Genomic DNA, 21,686 nt, shown 5'->3' on the forward strand with positions numbered 1-21,686 from the left:
GGAGACATTCCAGTGTTCTTTGGTGTGGACCTTGAGACTATTTCGTCAGTAGAGACGTGTATGGATGCTGTCAACTCTGGGCTTGGGAAATACCAGGAGATTTAGGGGGTAGAGCCTGGATTGGGTGGGATTTGGGGAGGGGAGTTTATAATGCCACAATATCCACCCTGAATATATAATAAATAATGGTATATAATGCTATAGTGTCCGCCCTTCTTTACGTGCTACACTCAATGCATGTGTAGCTAGGTCCCCAATTTCCTTGGTACTGTGATGGCATGTTGGCTCAGTATGTATGTATATATTCTGGGCTGCCAGCTCTGGATTGGGAAATACCCAGAGATTTTGAGGGTGGTTTTTGGGGAGGAGAGGGATTTGAATGGGGATGTAAAGCTATACCAGGGGTAGTCAAACTGCGGCCCTCCAGATGTCCATGGACTACAATTCCCAGGAGGGCTCCTGGGAATTGTAGTCCATGGACATCTGGAGGGCCGCAGTTTGGCTACCCCTGAGCTATACAGTTGATCTTCTAAAGTGGCCATTTTTCTCCAGGTAAAACTGATCTCTATCTCCTGGAGATCAGCTGAAATACCAGAAAATCTCGAGCCAGCACCTGGAGATTGGCAACCTTAGTTCACAGGAACATGTGGACAGGGCTTTAAGCTACCCACATGGAACCCTGTCCTCCATCTTGTCTAATGGTAAATACTGAGGGTGATCCTGGGATTTTGATGTCTATCAATGTAAAAAGATGATGAAATCTTTGTGACAGTTGGTTAACTTGTACTAGCCTCCCAGACAGAGTTTATTCAGCAAAATGAGGGGAATTGTGTATTATAACTGCCAGGTGACCACAAAACTTCCTTGGCTGTTTTTTTCTTATTTGAAGATAAACCATATAGTCTTTAGTAAGAATAAATATGCTTAAAGGTAAAGGTATCCCCTGTGCAAGCACTGGGTCATGTCTGATCCTTGGGGTGACGCCCTCTAGCGTTTTCATGGCAGACTCAATACGGGGTGGTTTGCCAGTGCCTTCCCCAGTCATTACCATTTACCCCCCAGCAAGCTGGGTACTCATTTTACCGACCTCAGAAGGATGGAAGGCTGAGTCAACCTTGAGCCACCTGCTGGGATCGAACTCCCAGCCTCATGGGCAGAGCTTTCAGGCTGCATGTCTGCTGCCTTACTACACTGCGCCACAAGAAGCTCTTTAAATATGCTTACTTACACACAAATAAAATGTTCAAAGAGAAAGCTTCAACAGTAACATTCTTCTGAGGTAAAATTGATTTTCAGAGTGTTTCTGTTTATATCACTATTGGTCTTGTTACACTGTTTCCTTTTTGATATTCACAACATAGAAGCAGAGATTATTTTACATTTTCCAACTGACTTATAAACTCTCACTCTAACACATAAAACAGTCACTAACTGTCAAAGCTAACAGAAATGGAATTCTCCCATCATGCATCACTTCAGTGAGTGCTCATGCAAGGATGTACAAACGGAAATTCCAAAACTTCAAGCATTCCCTATCCCTCCTCTGGCTACCACAGGGCTCTTTGACACGGGTCCAATGTTAAGCCTGCCTGAATAATCTTTATTGCTGCTCAAATATAAAAGGTTTGATCTTACTATGCCTGGTTTAAACTCCCTTAGAGCCATGGCACAGGTCTAGTGCTTCAGCAGGGACCTTCTTGCCAGCCTCCCAAGGACACATTTTATAACCAGCTGGATTTTGTCCAAAGGATCACAAATAGTTTATCTAACCTGTCTCAAACTGTACACACATCAGTGCTTTTATCCAACCTCACATTAGAAGTTATTGTCTTCACAGACAACTATGTATGTTTATTCCAGCATGGGTTGGGGTCAGGTCCCTTGATGTCACGAGGACATGTACTTACAATTAGGGTTGCCAGCTTCCAGGCATGGCCTGGAGATCTCCTGGAATTGCGACGGATCTCCAGAAAACAGAGAGTAGTTCCCATGGAAAAAAGGCACCATTGGACGGTGGGATCTAGGGCAGAGGTGTCAAACTTATTTGTTATGGGGGCCAGATCTGACATAAATGTCACTTGGTTACCCAAACGATGTCTCCTGAATTATAGGGAAACTAGTAATCAAGCCCGCTGCAGGGGAATGCAGCGGGCGCTAGGTCCTACCTAAGTTGTCGGCGGCGGCGGCGGCGGGCTGGTCGGCGGCAGGCTGGTCGGCGGCTGCGAGCTGGAGATCCTAGATTTGAATCTCCACTCTGCCATGGAAGCTTGCATTCTGATCTTGGGTCACTCGCACTCTCAACCTCACCTACCTCACAGGGTTGTTGTGAGGATAAAACAGAGGAGGAGAATGTAAGCCATTTTGGGTGCCCCATGGGAGAGGCAGGGTACAAATGAAATGCCATGAAATTTAAGCAGAAGAAAGAAAAAAATGGCTGTGTTAGCCAGCAGCCGCCTCCGAATAAAACAGGAGTCCTGGAGCATTTTGTAGACTACCAGAATTCCTTCCTCCCAGCCTAAACTTTGGTGAGTCACAGAGCACTGACTCCTCAGACCTGAGGCTGCCTGGGGAAGGGTTTTGCTGGACTCAAAGGAGAGCCTCTCCACTGGCCCTCGACCCCTGTACTGTGGGGCTGCTGAGGTGGGCGAGAGAAGGGGCGCTGATGGCCACAGAGTCCCAGGCAGCCTTCTCTTCCCTCCCTCCCTCCCTGGGGGGCCCTTTCGCTTTGCGCGACTGCCGGGGGCTCCCTGGGTCGGCGCCCTAACGCGGCGAGAGGCACTTCGCGCCTCTCGCCGCGTCAGGCCGGGAGGAACTGCGAGTGTGCGGCTCGCAGTTCCTGGAGCTGGGAATTGGAGGGACCAATCGGCAGGCACTTCGCGCCTGCCGATTGGTCCCTCCGATTGTCTGTCGTGAGGAAGGGTCCAATCCGGACCCTTCCTCATCACGGACTAATCCCACCTCTACCCCTCTTAGCGAATTATATAGTCACGGGCGGTTTAAAGATAAAGATTAGCAAATTGGAGACTTAGCGAGAAGCAGCTAACTACAGGATTTCCACTTATGCACATCAGGATTATTCAATTAGAACAGCCTTTTTCAACCTTTTGAACAGCCTCCCTGTCACACACCCCAGAAGTGACATGTCACCAGAAGCGACGGGGTAGTCAACCTGTGTGCCTCCAGATGTTCATGGACTACAATTCCCATGAGCCCTTGCCACAAACGCTGGCAGGGGCTCGTGGGAATTGTAGTCCATGAACATCTGGAGGAACACAGGTTGATTACCCCTGCTCTACTCCACCCTGTCCAAAGCCCACCCCGAATCTCCAGGAATTTTATAACCCAGAGTTGGCAGCCATAGTTGTGATTCATCAGGCTGTTTGAGGGAACTAAACTCACTCTCCCTATAAGTTTGAACCGATTACTTCAATTCCTTTGTATTGTATCTGAGGGAGTGTGCATACACACAAAAAGCTCCTACCTTGAATAAAAACTTTGTTGGTCTTAAAGGTGCTGCTGGACTCTAGATTTGTTCTGCAGCTTCAGACCAACCCAGCTGCCCGCTTGAATCTAAACATGATAAATCAAGACAAGAGAGAAAGAAAAGGGAATTAAAGAGCTCAATGAGCCAGAGCTCAATGGTAGAGCATCTGCTTAGCATGCAGAAGGTCCCAGATTCAATCCCTGTGGAAAGAATCCAGTGGAAAGAATCAAGATGTAGGGGATGTGAAAGACCAAAACCTAAGACCCTAGAGAACCACTAGCAATCTGAATAGACACTGATCTTGATGGACAAAGGGCCCAGTTCAATAGAAGGCAGCTTTGCTCTTAGAACCTTATAAGCAGAGAAACCTGTTGTTCTAAAGAGTCATAAAGGTAAAGGTATCCACTGTGCCAGCCTCCCTAATGGTAATAACTGGGGAAGGGTATGGCAAACCACCCTTTACCTTTACCTTATCCCCTGTGCAAGCACTGGGTCATGTCTGACCCTTGTGGTGACGCCTTCTAGCGTTTTCATGGCAGACTCAATACAGGGTGGTTTGCCAGTGCCTTCCCCAGTCATTACTGTTTACCCCCCAGCAAGCTGGGTACTCATTTTACTGACCTCGGAAGGATGGAAGGCTGAGTCAACCTTGAGCCGGCTGCTGGGATTGAACTCCCAGCCTCATGGTCAGAGCTTCAAACAGCATGTCGGCTGCTTTACGACCCACAAGAGTCATATTTCTATTTAAATTATAACAATGTCTATTGGCATGTGCAAATTCTGTCCCCTTGTGTCCAGATCCTTGCCCAGGACCACCCTAGGCTTCAAGGTGCTACCACGGGCCCTGTGGGTACAGACTATGATGGGGGAAAGAACATTTCAGCGCATTCGCCCCTCCCCTCTCTTGAACACTGGCCTGCAAGGTCATTAAGCCACGTTTTCTGAATGATAAAAGGAATTACTTTTTCCTTTTAAAAACCCAAGAGATGGCATTTTTTATCAGCCTCCAATAGCTCTTCTGTTGGGCAGTCATTTGGAGTAACTGATTTAGCAAGCTTATGAAGAAAAGATTCGATAATTGCACCACTAGAAGGATGTAGAGGGCACGGCAAAAGGGCATTGAGAAAAACTACTCTCTGGCAGGAAAGGCTTGTCCACTTTAGAATGAGGATGAAAAGGGAAGAGAATACAAAAAGGGGGAAAAAACCGACTGGTTTGTATATGTGCAATGGACTTTGAAAGTGAAGGTAGAACTGAAAGAATCCTGAGGAGTCCTGAGGGAACAAACTGAGTTCGAAAAGTTTATCCTATAAGAAAAATCAATTTTTTTTAGGTAGAATATATCAATTATATTGTATTAGATCCAAAAAAATTATTGCTCAAACTGGACACTGAGGCAGAATAAGTGAAATGATATATGGTGAAAGGGATGTAAAAATCTTGATACGACTATTACATAAGAAGAATGGGAATACTTATGGTGTAGAAATGTGAAACTTGACGAAGTGTCAGTTACTGCGTGAAAATTGGTATAAGATGTTTTACAGATGGTGCCTGACACCTAAAGTTATTAGGAACATTTCTAGTTGAACTGATGGTAAATGATGAAAATGTCATGATGCTGATGGATCTTTTTTTCACATGTGGTGGAATTGTAAACTGATCAAAACATTTTCATCAAAGTTGTTGTTGTTATGATCACTGAAATTGTGTTATTTAGAACCACTGTTAGATTACTGTTGCTGTATTTGACTATGTTATATGTTAGTTCATTCCATGTATCCCCCGGTGATGTTATATGGAAACCATCCTGAGCCATATGGAAGGGCGGTATAAAAATCTAATAAATAAATAAATAGACAAACTGCAAATTATGTTAAAGTGTAAATTTGTATTAGATCCAAAAATTTATTTCACCTACAGGCATACCAAAACATGGTGCAGAATACTTCTTCCGTACCACCTACAGACCATCCCCAGCTCAGAGAAGAAAACAGAAGGGGAGTAGGACTTCTGATAGAACTTCTGTTTCTCCTGGACTCTGTGGTATACCATAGAACAGGGGTGGACAAACTGTGGGTGTCCAGATGTCCATGGGCCCCTGCCAGCAGAGGGGAATTGATCTCTGGGGTACAGGGAGAAATCTAGGCCCCTTCTTGAGGCTGGTAACTCTACAATCCTGTTATGCATTATCGGCTATTCTATATATTGGTTCTTAAGGGCTACTTCAAACCAAATTAAAGGAACTCCTTTAGGATAAAAATAAGAATTTATCCTATATTATTGCCAAATATGCAAGATTAGCAATTAAATGAAGAAGTCCCTGGCTGAATATGTACAATGGCTAGGATGGATCTATTGAACATATTAAGTATTTGGGAACTTTTAACCAATCTTATATTGTGTTTTACTGTTTTGCGTTTTGTACTGGTCACTGACCGAAATAAATGTATGTGATCTGATTTGATCAGTATTTTTGTTCTATTTTGGGGTTTTAAAAAAAATTGCAATTCACCCTGAGATTTATAAATGGAGCCTGTCATGGTAACCAAGTAATAAAATGGCGCCATCTAGTGACACGGTTTATCTATAGACAAGGCAATCCTAAAGAAGCTTTCTAGGAGTAAGGAGTAAGAATCAGTAAAGAAGCTTTCTAGGAGTAAGGAGTAAGAATCAGTAGGATTCTGAGAGGACCTGCTTAGATTGAAAGTGTCAATGACCTTGTCATTTCCATAGTGACCTACTTAAATGAGACGTTGTAGATGTAAATTGCTGCTCTTAAAGATACATACATTTTAAACTCTTCCCCCCCCTCCTCAAAATCTTAATGGCAGTGGAAGTTACCTTTTTTGGCCATTTAAGCTTTTGGGACAATCATTCCTTATCACATAACATTATTCTATTGTTTGCCTTAAGATTCTATTATATATTTTTAAGATTTTAAAAATGTATTGGGTATTTCTACAATATATTTCTGCCTGGCAAAAAAAGGGAATTTCTATTAAAGTTTGGATTGTCCTACCTTTCCTGTCTTGGCTGTCATTTTTTATTCTCTAGCTTGTATAGAACCCAGTTGTTTCCTTTTGCTAAGTGAGCTACCTTCTGTCGGAGGAAGGAGTCTGTCCATCAGGTGGAAGATTCCTCTCTCGGCGGATGGGAATCATTGGACATAAATGACCCGATCCCAGGAAGGCTTCTACACCATCAAGTTGGCTGTCCTGCAATGAAAGAGCAATGGGAGCCAATAACTTCAGCAAGCGGGTAGTGGAAAGTGCTGACAAGTTGCGGCTGAATTCAGCCGACCCTGTAGGCCAGCTTTTCTCAACTTTTTTTGCCATTAAGAAACCCCTGAAACATTCTTCAGGCTTGAAGTAGCCCCAGAACTGGTGCAATTATGCAAAATATGGTTGGGAAGCAGAGCTATGTACATGCCCACCCAAGACCCCTCCCTCTCCAGGCCTATCATTGGCTGGGGAGGGGGGTCCTCATGACCATATATTGTCATCAGGTAAAGGTATCCCCTGTGCAAGCACCGGGTCATGTCTGACCCTTGGGGTGAAGCCCTCTAGCGTTTTCATGGCAGACTCAATACGGGGTGGTTTACCAGTGCCTTCCCCAGTCATTACCCCCCAGCAGCAAGCTGGGTACTCATTTTACCGACCTCGGAAGGATGGAAGGCTGAGTCAACCTGATAAATGTTTAACAAATTTAAAATATATATTAAAAATTCACCTCCACCCGTTCAGGAACACCTTCCAGTGCCTGGCTGAGAAAGCCTGCCATAGAGTCTAGGAGAAACAGAAGTCCTAAAATGACCACATCACTGCTGAGCTCCCTCTCCTCTCCGAACTCTGCCCTCCTTTGAAATCATCCGAAATTTCTGGGAGGTTCCCAAAACCCTGGTTGAGAAAGCCCACTGTAGGGTCTTGAAGGCTCGGAATGTTCAGAGGTGGTCTACCATTGCCTGTTTATAGAGAGAGACCCTGGACTTCCGAGTTGGTTTCCTATGATGGTGCTGACCATGCTGAACCCTGCTTAAGTCCTGAGATCGGACAAGATCAGGCCAGCCTGGGCCATCCAGCTCAGGGCTCAGCAAGATGTCAGCGTCCAAATTTTCACCAATTCTAATTTATCTCCCTCTTTCTCTCCCCTTTTCTGGCTGAATAATGTAGGAAAGAGACGTATCGCATTGATAAAATTCACATCAACAATAAACAGCAAAGCCGTTCTTTATAGAAACTGCCGGACACTCCAGTGGTTGAGAAATGCTGAGCAAGCAAGGAAGTGACTAACAATTGCTATTACAGTGAGAAATCTGACAGTAGCTTTTTCTCCCAGTGATGAATTTAAAAACAAATCCACGGAGTTAAAAATATATGCAAAAGGAATATATTTAAATTAAGCCTTTTTGGGTCTTCTGTACTGAAAATTATGCAGATTAGAAAGTTTTCCCTCTGAAGAACAGGAAACACATCTAATTAAACAGTCTTGCCGGTGGTTGATAGAGAACTAATGGGGTGTTGGGACATAGGATGGGGGATTGGGGCTAGATGGAGTCTTGATCAGGAGAACTGTGTGGCTATCAAATGGGGAGGAACTCTTTTCTGAAAGCAACACGAGACAGACGGAGAGGCTCCTAGACCAGCTTGGCTAGCCAGATTTAATTTTTTGCTAAAATGAAATGTAAAAACATTCCTGTGCAACATTAGACAGTAGCAGGGAAATGCATCAACCCCTGCCAATCAGGACTACTGGAAGAAATCACTCAGAATGATGCAATAATCAAGGCGGAAAGACGTGTGGCTCAGCAATCACACGTACAATCAAATCAAGTTGACTTGGCATTCATCTGGAAGAAATGGTACATCTTCACACCATAAATCAGAGTAAGATGAAAAACATCTTTACTTCAGTATCACAGAACACAATGAGTGAGCACCAGCACCCCTTTCTTGCTGTCTAAGAAATTGTGCGCTCATCTTGAGTTTGTGCAGTTGTATGTGATATGAATAAGCTGAGGAAGATTTGCGAAACTGGAGCCTATCCGAGGTGCTAGTTCTTATTCACTCTGCACTAATGATGTTGAAGATATTTTTCATTTTACTGATTTGTGATGTGAAGATGTACCGTTTCTTCCAGATTAAATTAAAGTCTGCCATTTGTATGTGTGTGTGTGTGGGGGGGGATGCCTCTGTCAGTTTAGCACATCTAGCCAGTGAGATTGTTGCCCATTCCTGAAGGTGAAACTGCTCCACCTTTTTCAAGTTAGACGGGTAGCGTTGGTGTACAGCAATCTTCAAGTCTTCAAGTCCTGCCACAGATTCTCAGTTGAATTGAGGTCTGGGTTTGACTCAGCCACTTCAGGACATTAACATTCTTCCCTTTGAATAATTCCTGTGTAGCTTTAGCCGCATGTTTAGGATCCTTGTCCTGATGGCATGTGAACCTTTGTCCCAGTCTCAAATTGCTGGCAGACTGAAACAGTGTTGGGTTTGCGCCACACATGGTGTTTTCCACGCCGGCCCAAAAGTTCAATGTTTGTCTCATCGGGCCAGAGAACCTTCTTCCATGTGTTTGAGGACTCCGCCAGATGTACCTGGGTAAACCCCAAAGATGTCTCCTTATTCTTTTTAAGCCAGGGGTTGTCAAACTGTGGCCCTCTAGATGTCCACAGACTACAGTTCCCATGGGCCCCTGCCAGCGTTTGCTGCGAATGCTGAGAATACCATGGACCGTGAAAGTTACCAACAAGACAGTTTTAGAGAGGAGAAAACCAATTATGTCATTAGAAGGGAAGATATTATGGCTAAAGCTCACTTACTTTGGACACATCGTGCGATCAAACTCGCTAGAAAAATCATTAATGCTCGGCATGGTCAGTGGCAAAAGGAAACATGGTTGCCAAAGGATCCGCTGGCTCGACACGATCAAGGCCGACACAGGGATGATCATGAACCAACTAAAATAAGCAGTCAGAGACAGGGGCGCATGGCAAAGACTTTCCTATAGAATCACCGAGGGTCGGACACAACTGAATGGATGACATCATCATCAATGTATTCTCTCCTTATATCTGTACTCTTATGATTCATGTTCCATGTTCTAAGGATGTGTGCATGCACTCGAAAGCTCATGCCTTGAATGAATCTTTGTTGGTATTAAAGGTATCATTGGATTCAATTTCTTTTCTGAGACTTCAGACCAACACGGCTGCCCACCTAAAACTACAGTAGTATGTGTCTTTTTTGATAAAAGTTCACAGAACAGATAGACATTTCTCTGAACTTCGGGTTTCCACAGGCATTTAACAACTAAGGGTTTGTTTGTTTTTGTATGTGTGCATGTGTAAATATAGTTCACTTTACAGACTGCAAAGTCTCGAGATTATTCAAACATAGGTTGGCAAACTGCGGTTGGTCAAAATCTCTTGGCTGTAGTCTTAAGCACACCTCCCCCCCCCAGCGGAGAATTCTGGAGCAGGCAATCTGCAAACCCCAAGGTCACAGATATTTCCCCCATTAAAAATGGATTGTATGGATATCTGCAGAAAGTGAATATGATTGCTATATAAATGTAACTGGTGATCCTTATAAAGCCATTCCGTAGCAGTCTGACCTGTATGACCATGTGGTCAGCCACACTCTCACTCTCTTGACAGGGTTGCTGAGATAATAAAATGGGGGAGGGGGTCGAAACCACATGATATATAGCTATTAAGATGCACCCAGCACTGTTAAACTCTGAAGTTCCCTCAATTAAAGGGTTTTTCACATGCTTTGTGCCACTCTGGAGAGTTTTAGGCAGGGGTTTGGGGAATATATAATGAGTAAGATGGCCAAAAAAACAAACAAACAACCCAAAACCCTCACATCCTGCACCTCTAAATGAGATTCGTTTGAAGGAGTTGAGAATCCAAGAGCAATTCCTTTTACAGGACTCAGCATGACAATCAAGTGCATTCTTGCTGTTTGACCACTAGGTGTCTCCATGATACCCACCCCAATGCCTTGTATAGCAGGATCCCTTACCTTGTTTTGAAGGCATGGGGCCCTCTGCGCATGAGACATTTGACAGTAATAATTCAGCAAAAATGCCAACATGCTGGACGAAGCGCACATAAAACTAAGCTCTGGCTGAAAGCAAAGAGGCCACTTTCCCCATAGAAGCCAAAGTGTGCATCAGAGAATACGTCCCTCTTCACCCATAAAGAAATATTATGTGCTAAGCATGTTTGTTATGTCACCTTTCTCCCCCCCCCCCCTCTGATGTACATTTCTCTGTCTCTAGGATTCAGGGTTGTCTGATAGTTATCTTCTCCCTTGAAAGGCTCCACTCATGAGGGTAGCCATCCTCCAGGTGAGACATGGATAGTTGTGGGGACCAGCGTCTCCTCCTGAGCCTGTGACAGCCATGAGATTACGTTCCTCCCCATTCCACATGGCCCAGTCCCATGCTGCTCTGGTGTGTGGATATGGCCCAGTGGGTACGATCACGTAGATCTCTATCAAACATTTGCTGCTCCAGTGGCCATTATTATGAAGTTAGCCAAATGGAACCTCCTTATTCAGAGGAAATGCACATGACAGAGGCAGCAAGTATGCTGCTTTTGTGACCTGCCTGTGGACTTTCAGAGCAGCACCAAATTGGGCTGTTATGGAAACTATGTTATGGGCTAGATCAGGGATAGTCAACCTGTGGTCCTCCAGATGTCCATGGACTACAATTCCCATGAGCCCCTGCCAGCAAACGCTGGCAGGGGCTCATGAGAATTGTAGTCCATGGACATCTGGAGGACCACAGGTTGACTAGCCCTGGCCTAGATGACTCATTGTTCTAACACGGCAAAAGAGCCCTTGTGTTCTTAAGTGGCGGTTACTAATGGGTTAGAGAGCCCCGTTTGTTTACCTATTTTAGAATATTGAATATGCTGCCCCTCCTGAGATCTGTTCAAGAAGGCTCAACTTTACAAAAACTGTAAAGTTGGCAAAATGGTTAAAATTGCCCTGAACCCAGGAGATAGGATAGGATATAACTAGCAAGGTCTTGTGATCTTGTTGCCCTTGCTGAGATCTTTTGGGGTGAAAGGTAAAGGGGTCAGACTCCATGGCAGCATCCTGTAGTGGATGCTCAGCACAAATACGGTGATGACGATAGAGAGGATCACAAATATGATGGTGAAGAACAGGTATTCTCCCACTAGTGGGATTACCAGAGGAGTAGAGGGAATTGTCTCTGTGAACCACCATTTAGAAATCAACCAATAAAACCCAGGAGCAGAAAAGCATATTTTAAAAACACACAGATTGATAAAAGCACAAAAATAGACCATAATGAGCATGCTTCCTCTTGGGGAAGGAGCCCACTTTGCAGACAGAGAGTCTCAAGTTCTCTCTGCACTTAAATTTCAGGGTATGTCATAAGATTGGACAGATCAGCCTTTCCCAACTTTTTATCATTGAGAAACCTCTGAAACAGTATTCCAATTTTGAGAAACCCCGGAAGTGATGTGATTGTATGTATATGTATATGTATATGTATATGTATATGTATATGTATATGTATATGTATATATAAAATTACTTTACTCTCACCAATTCAGGAAACCCTTCCAGGGCCACCAAGAAGCTCCTGAGATAGACCAAATCCTGAGATAGACCAATGGTCTCTGAACCCACATAAGGCAGGTCCTTTATTCCTTAAAGACTAAAATGCCATATAATTCCAGACAATAAATTGAATTGTGATATCCTCTGGATCTAATTGCTATCAATCAAAGAGTACAAGAGGGATAATATGCAAGAATACACTATCACGAGCTGGTTATAGAAATATTTATGTACATCTTTCATACCCCCTTTTATCTCCAGTGGGGACTCAAAGCCACTTACAATGTTTTCCTCACCATTTCTTCCTCACAACATCCCTGTCAGGTAGGCTATGCTGAATCTGCATGACTGGCCCAAGGTCATGCAGCAAGCTTCCATGGTAGAGTACGAATTTGAACCAGGACCTCCCAGATTCTAGTACGATACTCCAAACAGGACGCCACACTGGCCCTAGTTTTCAATGATTCATGATTTTCATTTTTAAAAATGATCAAAGCCTTGAGACATTCAGGGTTTTACAAGTCAGCTTTAATCTGACTGAAACACCCGCCCCCCAGGCCTTTTGCATTTGAACTTGGGCAGGTTTTTGGAAGTTCCTGTACAAGAGAACAGGAGCTGAATTATCTCTCCACACACAAAGAGAATGGAAGCTTTAAAAAAGTGCCATGACAGATAAGATGTAAAAATACATATATATATTTTTTAATTTCTGGGAATGTGCCCATTCTCTAAATGCAAATATATTGAAGATTGCCCTCACCGATTGCCCTAACGCTGGGTAAGAAATACAGATAATTTTAATGAACCTCTTTCCCCTTAGCAAATGCCAAGTTGGCTCTTTAAAAGAAAAAAAGGTCACATTCTAAGAAGATTGCTTATCTCGCGGTGACATTCATGTTCCACAATGAGCAGAACAGCGGCGGTAACATCCCGGCTAATGTCAGACTCGGGGGCGACAGGCCTGGCGGCACGGCTAAAAGCTTTGGAGAGACACACGGCAATAAGTAATTAATTAGAAAAGGCGATGTTTAACACAAGCCACGCTTGATAGGATTCATCATATGCCAAGAGGCGAAGGAAAATGGCCAGTCAGGAGAAGTTCTTGCTCGCTTGACCGTTGACCAGAGATTTTCCCCCACATCTATTACCTCCAAAAGACCATGTTGACGGCATGCATGTACAAGCCCACCCGTGACCCTCCCTCGCTTTCTAAAATGGCTCAACAAACATTCACTACGATTATTTTATACAACTGCTTTGGAGGATAACATTCTTTTGCACTAGGGTTACTGTCAAGAAGGAAAAAGGGCTGTTGTAAGACATGCTTTTCTGTACCTTCCTGCCAAAATCAGGGTTGCCAGCTGCAGTTTTTAATTAAAAAAAATTAAAGCATTTACACCCCTCCTCTCTTTGTGGTTCAGGGCAGCCTTGGGAAATTCCTGAAGATCTAGAAGCATTGGCTGGGGATGGCAGAGTTTGGGTAGGTGGGAAGAGCGCAGTGGAAATGTGACATCACTCTAGGACTTCTGTTTCTCCTAGACTATACTGTAGAGCAGGGATGGGCAAACTGTGGCCCTCCAGATGTCCATGGACTACAATTCCCATGAGCCCCTGCCAGCATTCACTGGCAGGGGCTCATGGGAATTGTAGTCCATAGACATCTGGAGGGCCACAGTCTGCCCACCCCTGCTGTAGAGTCTACCTTCTGAAGCAGATGTTCTCTCCAGGGGACCTGATCTCTGTAAGATTGGAGGTCAGTTATAGTTTTGGGGGAACTCCAGGCTCTACCTGGACATTGGTAACCCTAGAACCATTCCCCTCACACTGGCCATTTCCCTCATCCCCCCTCCCAGCAATTTTATTTTTTGGCTGGCATTTAAAAAATAAACAAAACCATCTGTTTAACAACATTACAATATATTGATATACCTACTATTGATTTTTTTAAGTCAGCAAAAAGTACTCTGGTGTGGGGAAAATAGTGGGCAACTGGTGGGCAGGGCATGGTGGGTGCTGTCAGATGCTGCCAATACATCACTTCCATAGAAAACCCAGAAGTGATGTCATACCTCTTTGGTAAGTGCCAGACACTGTACTTTTACCATAAAGTGTCTGCTAATTTCTAGAAAGTCATTATGTCCTTTCCAGAGTTTTCCTGGAAGTGATGTAATGCCATCACATGATACCAATTGTTTTTTTCCAGCCACCTGAGTACTGATGGGTAATAAGAGCTGGGGTCAGGAGATTTCTCATGCCCAGCATGCAAACTGCAAATCTAGTTTAGGTGTTTATTTTTCTGGGATTACATGCTTCAGTTGTGATGTCTGATTCCACACTACACCAGAGAAGACAATGTCCTAAGAGGGAAAAGTACTAGAGATACGTTCTTCTGCATTCTATCAAACACACATACCCCAAGGGGACCATATCGACCGATTAACTTGTTAAAGGGATTTATTGACCTTTGTCTGGCCTTTTTGTACACATGATCACATGAAGCTGCTGTGATGGACAGCCCTTTAAAAGTAAGGCTCCAAGTGCTCAAGTGACAGAGAACTGGTAAGTGCAGCAGAGCGCTTGAGTGGCAGGCTGCTCCAGCCACTCTGATTGGCCAGCAACAGCTGGGAGAGAAGGGATATAGGAGCTATATTGCTGAGAGAAGAGTTTAATTGAGATTCTAACAGAAGCTTTCATCAAGAGATCTTTCTGTGACTTAGCTGTGAAACAACTACCCTGGGAAGAATTTAGTCAGAGAAAACAGTTTTGACTAAAAAGCTGAAAGTAGATCTACACAGTTGGGAGAACTGGGATGGATATCTGGCAGTGAGATTTTGGTAGTGATTGAGAGACTCCCAAATAAGCCACAGGAAAGGAGAAAGATCTTCTAGGGAGAGACGAAGGATCCCTGTCCAGTTAAAAGGGGAAAATTAGTTGAGGATTTCCATGGACTGGTATGGAGAGAAACTTCAGACACCTCAAGAGTTAGTCGGTGACTGGTATTTCTAAGGAAGAGAGTTCAGGGTACTAAAGAGGGTGCTAGCTTTCAAAGTAAACCAGGGTTCAAAAGTCCAAAGTGTTTTGGAAAACACAGGAGCAAAGTCTCTTAGTATAAAGAAAACTCAGGAACTAAGAAAAAAGCTTCTAACTCGCTCTAGAGTCTGAAATGAAGTTCTACCAACTGATATTTATTTATAATTTAATTTATATCCCACCTCTCTTGACGAAGTCATCTCAAGGCGGCTTACAACGATAAAGGCAATATACCCCATAAAATCCATAAAACATTAAAAGTCTACAATTGCATGCAACAATATTGAACAGCAAAGTTTATGCACAACAAAGCTTGATCTCAGTCCATTTACCCTTTCCCTGTAGGTTAAATAAAATCTTTTGTTTTGTTGGATTTTAACATCATTTCACTGCCATTTTGAAAAGGTTTTAGTGTAGAGGGCACCTAAACCTTCTCATATAGTTCCAGGGCCAACTTAAAATAAAATCTTCTGACAGTGATGGGGTGGAATGGCCAGCTTTATTGATGTGGAACCTCAAACGGAAACGGATTCTCTTATGTAGATATTCTCTTATGTAGTGGTATCTGGTCGGTGTTATTTTATTTGTATCTGAGGGGCCCTCTCTAGTTGACTCCACTCTCACCAACTCCATAGCTCTCTGAGCTTGCAATATTGCTTTATAGGGTCTCTGCAAGGGTTGCAAACCTCCAGGGAATTACAGGGAATCTCCTGATAAGACATCATCTGCCCTGAAGAAAACAGCTGCTTTGAAGGATGGACTTTGTAGTATTATTACTGAGGATGAAAATCTGGTTGGTTCAGCCAGTTTTTACTTGCTGTCAACTCCGTTCTAAACCCTTGAATGCCAGCCAGACAGGTAGGCTTCTTATTTGATTTGCCCAATTAATTTATGCCATATGATCTTATTGTATTGGACGGGGGCGGGGAGAGAGAATGGCACCATTATGCTCATTAATACTACTACATGTCCTCTCTAGACACGCCACAATTAATTTTCCACCCAGATTCTCCTCTGCTGCCCCCCATACAGTCTCCCCTCCCAGTACCTTCCCCGCAGCTGCTCAGAATCGAACGCCGCCGTGACTTTCAACTACCTCCTCTATTGTTTTCTTATTTTGCAGGATCAAGAGAGCTCCAACACCCTTAACTAACCGCGAGGCAAATAAATATGCTCAACACAAGAGGAAACAAGGCCAGGCAGAAGGAGGAGCCCAAGGTGGAGCTCAATCACAAGAGGGGGAGGGAGAGCGTACAGGATATCTGATGGTCACGAAATACGTTCTGTTCTAGAGAGAATCAATCTATTCTTCCTCTAGATTAAAGGAACAATGGTGCTTTGACTCTGCAGCTGGTCTGACAGCTTGTCATTAAAGCAAAATGGAAATGAACACAAGCCGATAGGTGTCAGGCCTCCCACATTACTACCAGTCGTGGGACCCCTGTAGCTCACACCGACTCCCAACAATGGGAGATTGTACTAATCCAAGCAAGATGCTTGTCTGGCATCCTGGCGGTAGGAACACATCTTGCTCTGCCAGCCCTCCAGGTTGCATTCTTCAAAGGACTGTTCCACCTTGCCTTGTCATTGTTAGTGTGAATGCGTTGGGAGAGCGACACCCTCCCCCCCCCCCGATAACTCAGAAATGGCTTTTAAAGGATGGAATTTGTCTGTGTGGTGCAGAGGGTACGTGTGTGTGTGTGTGTGTGTGTGTGTGTGTGTGTGTGTGTGTGTGTGTGTGTGAAAGAGAGAGAAGCAGAGAGAAGGAAATGGGATTCGTGCATTTGAACCACCTTCTTCTAAAAATATGCATTCAGAGAGGGGAAGTGAACGGAAACTGCAAGTATGCTAATTTGCTGATTTCTGCCTAGCTGGACGAGAGTCTTCCAAGGGCACAAAACCCCTAGCCTTATCTGTGGGCTTCACTGCTTTCAAGATTGGCATGATTGACTGACTTCGCTTGGTGTGGGGAAACCCCAGGACCACTGCCACTTGCATTTCTTAAGAGGACGGATTATTATAAATGAGATATATGGAGGCACTGAACTTTATGATTTGAGGGCTGGCGGGGGGTGGGAAGGAATGTTTTTTGAAGCTAGACACAGAGGCCAGGGCTGCCCCACTAGAAATTGCTGTCTTTAAGTTTCAGCAGGTGTGCATAAAGTTGCGCTTAGATTCCATAAGATGCTGGCAGGGGCTCATGGGAATTGTAGTCCATGGACATCTGGAGGGCCGCAGTTTGACTACCCTTGCTGTAGATTCTGGCCCCCATAGCAGCCATTCTCTCTAGGGAATCTACTCTCTGTAGTCTGGAGATCAGTGGTAAATCCCAGGCTGCACGTGGAGGTTAGAAACCATAGCTGAATGATTCAGGCCCAAGCTAACCCAGGACTCTTCCTTGGCAGAGTAGGGATTTGATCCCGAGTGTCTCAGATCACAGTGAGTGAAACAGTGTAGTATAGTGGTTAGAGCAACCTTTCTCAACTCTTTTTACCATTGAGAAACCTCTGAAACATTCTTCAGGCTTTAAGAAACCCCAGAAGTGACACGATGGTGCAGAATATGGTTGGGAAACATAGCTGTGGACACATACACCCATGGCTCCTCCCCTCCCCAACCCCTCCAGGCTCCACATTGGCCATTTCAGGGGAAGGGGGGGTTTCAATGTGACCATATGTAGTCATATCACAGTAAATGTTTAATAAATTAAACAAATATAAAAAATTAATCAACTCCCACCCATTTGGGAAGCCCTTCCAGGGCCATCAAGAAACCCCAGGGTTTCATGAAACCCTTGTTGAGAAAGCCTGGGTTAGAGCGTGGCCTAGGATCTGGGAGATCCATGTTGAAATCCCTACTCTGCCATAGAAGCTTGGTGTTGTCACTCTCTAATCAACTTCACACAGTTGTTTGAGGATAAAGCAGAGAAGTAAAACTATGTATGCAGCTTGGGGGAAGGGTGGAATAAAACAGTATATATACACACACACACACACACACACACACTGAAGAAGAAGAAGAAGAAGGTTCTTATATGCTGCTTTTCCCTACCCGAAGGAGGCTCAAAGCGGCTTACAGTCACCTTCCCATTAGAGTACAGTGTAAACAGTTCTGTGTCACCTAAACCGGTCTCCAAAAGTCTTAAAAGTGTAAGGGAGGGGAATCTTGGGAACTTCTTCCCCAACATAAGATCTAAGCTGAGCTACTGTCTCTCTTCCTGTTACACATGCACATCCCTGAGTGAACTGGGCCAGATTTGTAGTAGCTCAAGCCATATATAAAACAAAGTTGCACTCACCTGTAACTGTTGACCATTGAGTGATCTTCTGTGCAGGTTCACATGGGACTGCACTTGCACAAGCCTCCTACAAAAATCTCTTTTCTATAGCACTCTAGAAAGTTCAAAGCTCTCAGCCCCTTCCTCTCATGGGCAAACACCTTGCCAGCAAGCCAACATTTGACAGGGCAGGGTGAGAGCTCCTTCCCCCAGTACCTTCTCACTGCCATGGAAGGACCTTAGGAGTGTGAAGATCCACAATGTGAAAAGGAGGGAGGGATGTGTGCTTGCACAGAAGATCACTTGATGAACAATAGTTTCAGATACATGCCTGGTTTTCATCCTTGTGGCTTCTGTGGATTCATTCCCTGTAGCATTGGGAAAGTGATTAAACCCATGTTGGGTAGGTAAAGGACCTCCAAAATACATAGTCAGTTCTGAGTAGATTACTTGAATATGAAGCAGCCATTTAGATCAGTTGTGTTTGGATTAGAAACGGAAGTATTCAATCAGAGAAATGCAAAACAGTCCACAATACACTCATCAGGTGATGTTTCTGAGGGAGCCTCAGAACCTGCTAAGGATGGAGGTTTTCCTCATCCAATTCCAAGGGCCCTGGCTCCATAGCAAACAAAGCTGACAGGGAAGTGTGACATGGCAGCAAGCTCAGTTTCATAGAGGGTAGTAGTTGCTTCCACTGCGTACGTAGGCAGTGGGGCATATTGGAACCATTGCAGAGGTGGCAGTCCGCAGTGTTTTGAGACCAAAGAGTCCCCTGAAGATTTATGGCATTGTTTAGCTGAGGGCACTGCCTGACCTCAATGACTCATCATTGGACAAAGGAGACAGTGGCCATCTGTAAGTTGGAGGAGGGGTCAAGGGCTGTCAGATAGGGGACAGGTGCACTTCCGACTGGATGGAGGAGGAGAGATGAGAAGTCTTATGTTTCAACTATGGTTTCTTCTTTTGCCATGGTGTTTCTGAGTTGCTGTGTGCCACCAAAGATTTCTTTAGAGCCGACAGTGGTCCTGTTTCTGATTCAGAACCTGGCAGCATTGATCCTGAAGGGACGGTACAGGCTCAGTGGTCCAGTTCTGACTCCTTAGAAGGGGTCTGATCTTTGCCCAGAGTGACTGAAGAGTGGCTTTCAGTCTGGACCAAGTGAGCTGTTGAAGTGAACTGCTTGTAAAAAGAGCTAGCAGCAATGTTGTGGGCCTTATCCAGGCAGGGAAGACAGCAGTCATGGTCATCTGACGTAACCATTTTTATGTATTTTATGCATCTTTTTGAAGAAAGCCATAGCTTGATATTAATTAATTAAATTTATATACCACTCTCCCCTGAGGTTCAGGCGGTTTTCAATCTTCCTTTCTGTAGAAATGAAGCAGAGTAAAGAGACAAAAGGAAATAGAGGAAAACAATTACAGTGGAAAATCTGAGAGAATCAGAAGAGAGAGAAGATGTCCGATCCACACAGTGGGGAAGGAAGGACTAGGGGACCGAGTGCTCACCCCATCACATGTTGGCTGGGTGGGAAGGAGCTGGCTCATGAGGGGAAGGAGCTGAGTGCCCCAAACTTTCTAGAAAGCTTTTAGTAGAGAGATCTTTGTGGCAGGCCTGCATAAATGTGGCCCCATGTGTGACTGCACAGACGCTGTGAATATGAACAAGGAAGCAGCTGGTTGGTTAAGCCCGTAGTATTGAAATCAGCCTATTATGTGGCTTTGCAATTTTATTGTACGCAGATGTGCTGATGGCTCTGTGTTATGAATCTTGGCTGTTTTATGATCACCCCCCCAAAATTAAAGTCTAGCTCAAGATGTGATGCGCTCTATCTCTGAGATTTTTATTTGCTAGTTTTTGGTGACTGCTCCTTTGGATCCCCACTGGGGTGAGGGCAGGGGAGTGGTAAAGCAAGGTAAACATTCTTAAGGTAAAGGTAAAGGTAAAGGTATCCCCTGTGCAAGCACCGGGTCATGTCTGACCCTTTGGGTGACACCCTCTAGCGTTTTCATGGCAGACTCAATACGGGGTGGTTTGCCAGTGCCTTCCCCAGTCATTACCGTTTACCCCCCAACAAGCTGGGTACTCATTCTTAAATACATACAAAGAAATCTTAGCATCCACTTGATGACAAGGCTAACGTGTAGTGGCTTTCCTTATACTTTATACCTGGAACTCTGTGGTTTGGGGTAAGGTGGGGCAGGGTGGAGACTGCACACACAGAAATGCTGCTTAATTTTTAAAGTACCAAATCTATGTTGACAGTCCCTGCTGGCCTGCTGGTACTTTGTGGCACAGCATGTCCCTCAGGATGCTGAGTCTTAGCCACTTCCGACATGTCAGGACCACCTGACCCCTACCCAGGCCATCTTGCTCAGCTACGTGTTTCCCGTTGGGAAAAGAGGGAGGGACCACAATCAGCTTCCAGCAAACTTCTGTGCGGTGCTCTCACAGCAACCAAGAGCTTGAAAAAAGAGGCACAAGCTTTTAAGAACATTTCTTAAAAGGGTTCATCAGCTTGAACAAACTCCAGGACGCTGGCGGGGTTGTGTGTGAGTGATGTTTCCTCTCCTCCACTCTTCCCACCTCTCTCTGGCGCAAATCTCACACTGTATTATGTGCAGGATCGGCTTATCTAATGAGACTGAAGCCTCCTGATAGGATTTCCCGTGTTTATCGCTTATCCATCACTTATTCTGCCACCCTGCACTTTGTCAGATTACACAGACTTAAGCCTTTTATTTTTAATAATTGCCGAAAAGTTGATTATTTTGAAAAAAAATGGAGTTGCAAAGTGCCGGGTGAAGCTTATCTTCCTCAGTGATCAAGGAAGGGATTTATGTCAGGAGTGTATATCCTTCAGTGTGACATCTTTGTGTTTATCTCTTTTGAGTGCTGCGTGGAAGAAATTCAACCCCCTCCGCTTCCTTCCTTCCCTCCCCATTTCTTAGGAAGGCACTGAACACTGTACAGACTTCTTTACCAGAGTGGGCTCTTTACTCCCAGAAACCAAGGGCCAAAGCATAGGAGAAGAGTTGTTTTTTATACTCTGCTTTTCTCTACTGTGAGGAGTCTCATAGTGGCTTACAATCATCTTCCCTTCCTGTCCTCACAATGGGCACCTTTTGAGGGAGGTGGGGCTGAGATTGAAGAGCACTGTGAGCATTTGGAGAGCACTGTGACTGGCCCAAGGTCACTCAGCAGGCCTTATGTGTGTGCTGAAAGCAGCTTACAATCACCTTCCTTTCCTTTCCTACAACAGGCACCTTATGAGGGGGTGGGGGCT

Source organism: Paroedura picta, chromosome 7, assembly GCF_049243985.1.
Source record: "Paroedura picta isolate Pp20150507F chromosome 7, Ppicta_v3.0, whole genome shotgun sequence".
NCBI lineage: Eukaryota > Metazoa > Chordata > Lepidosauria > Squamata > Gekkonidae > Paroedura > Paroedura picta.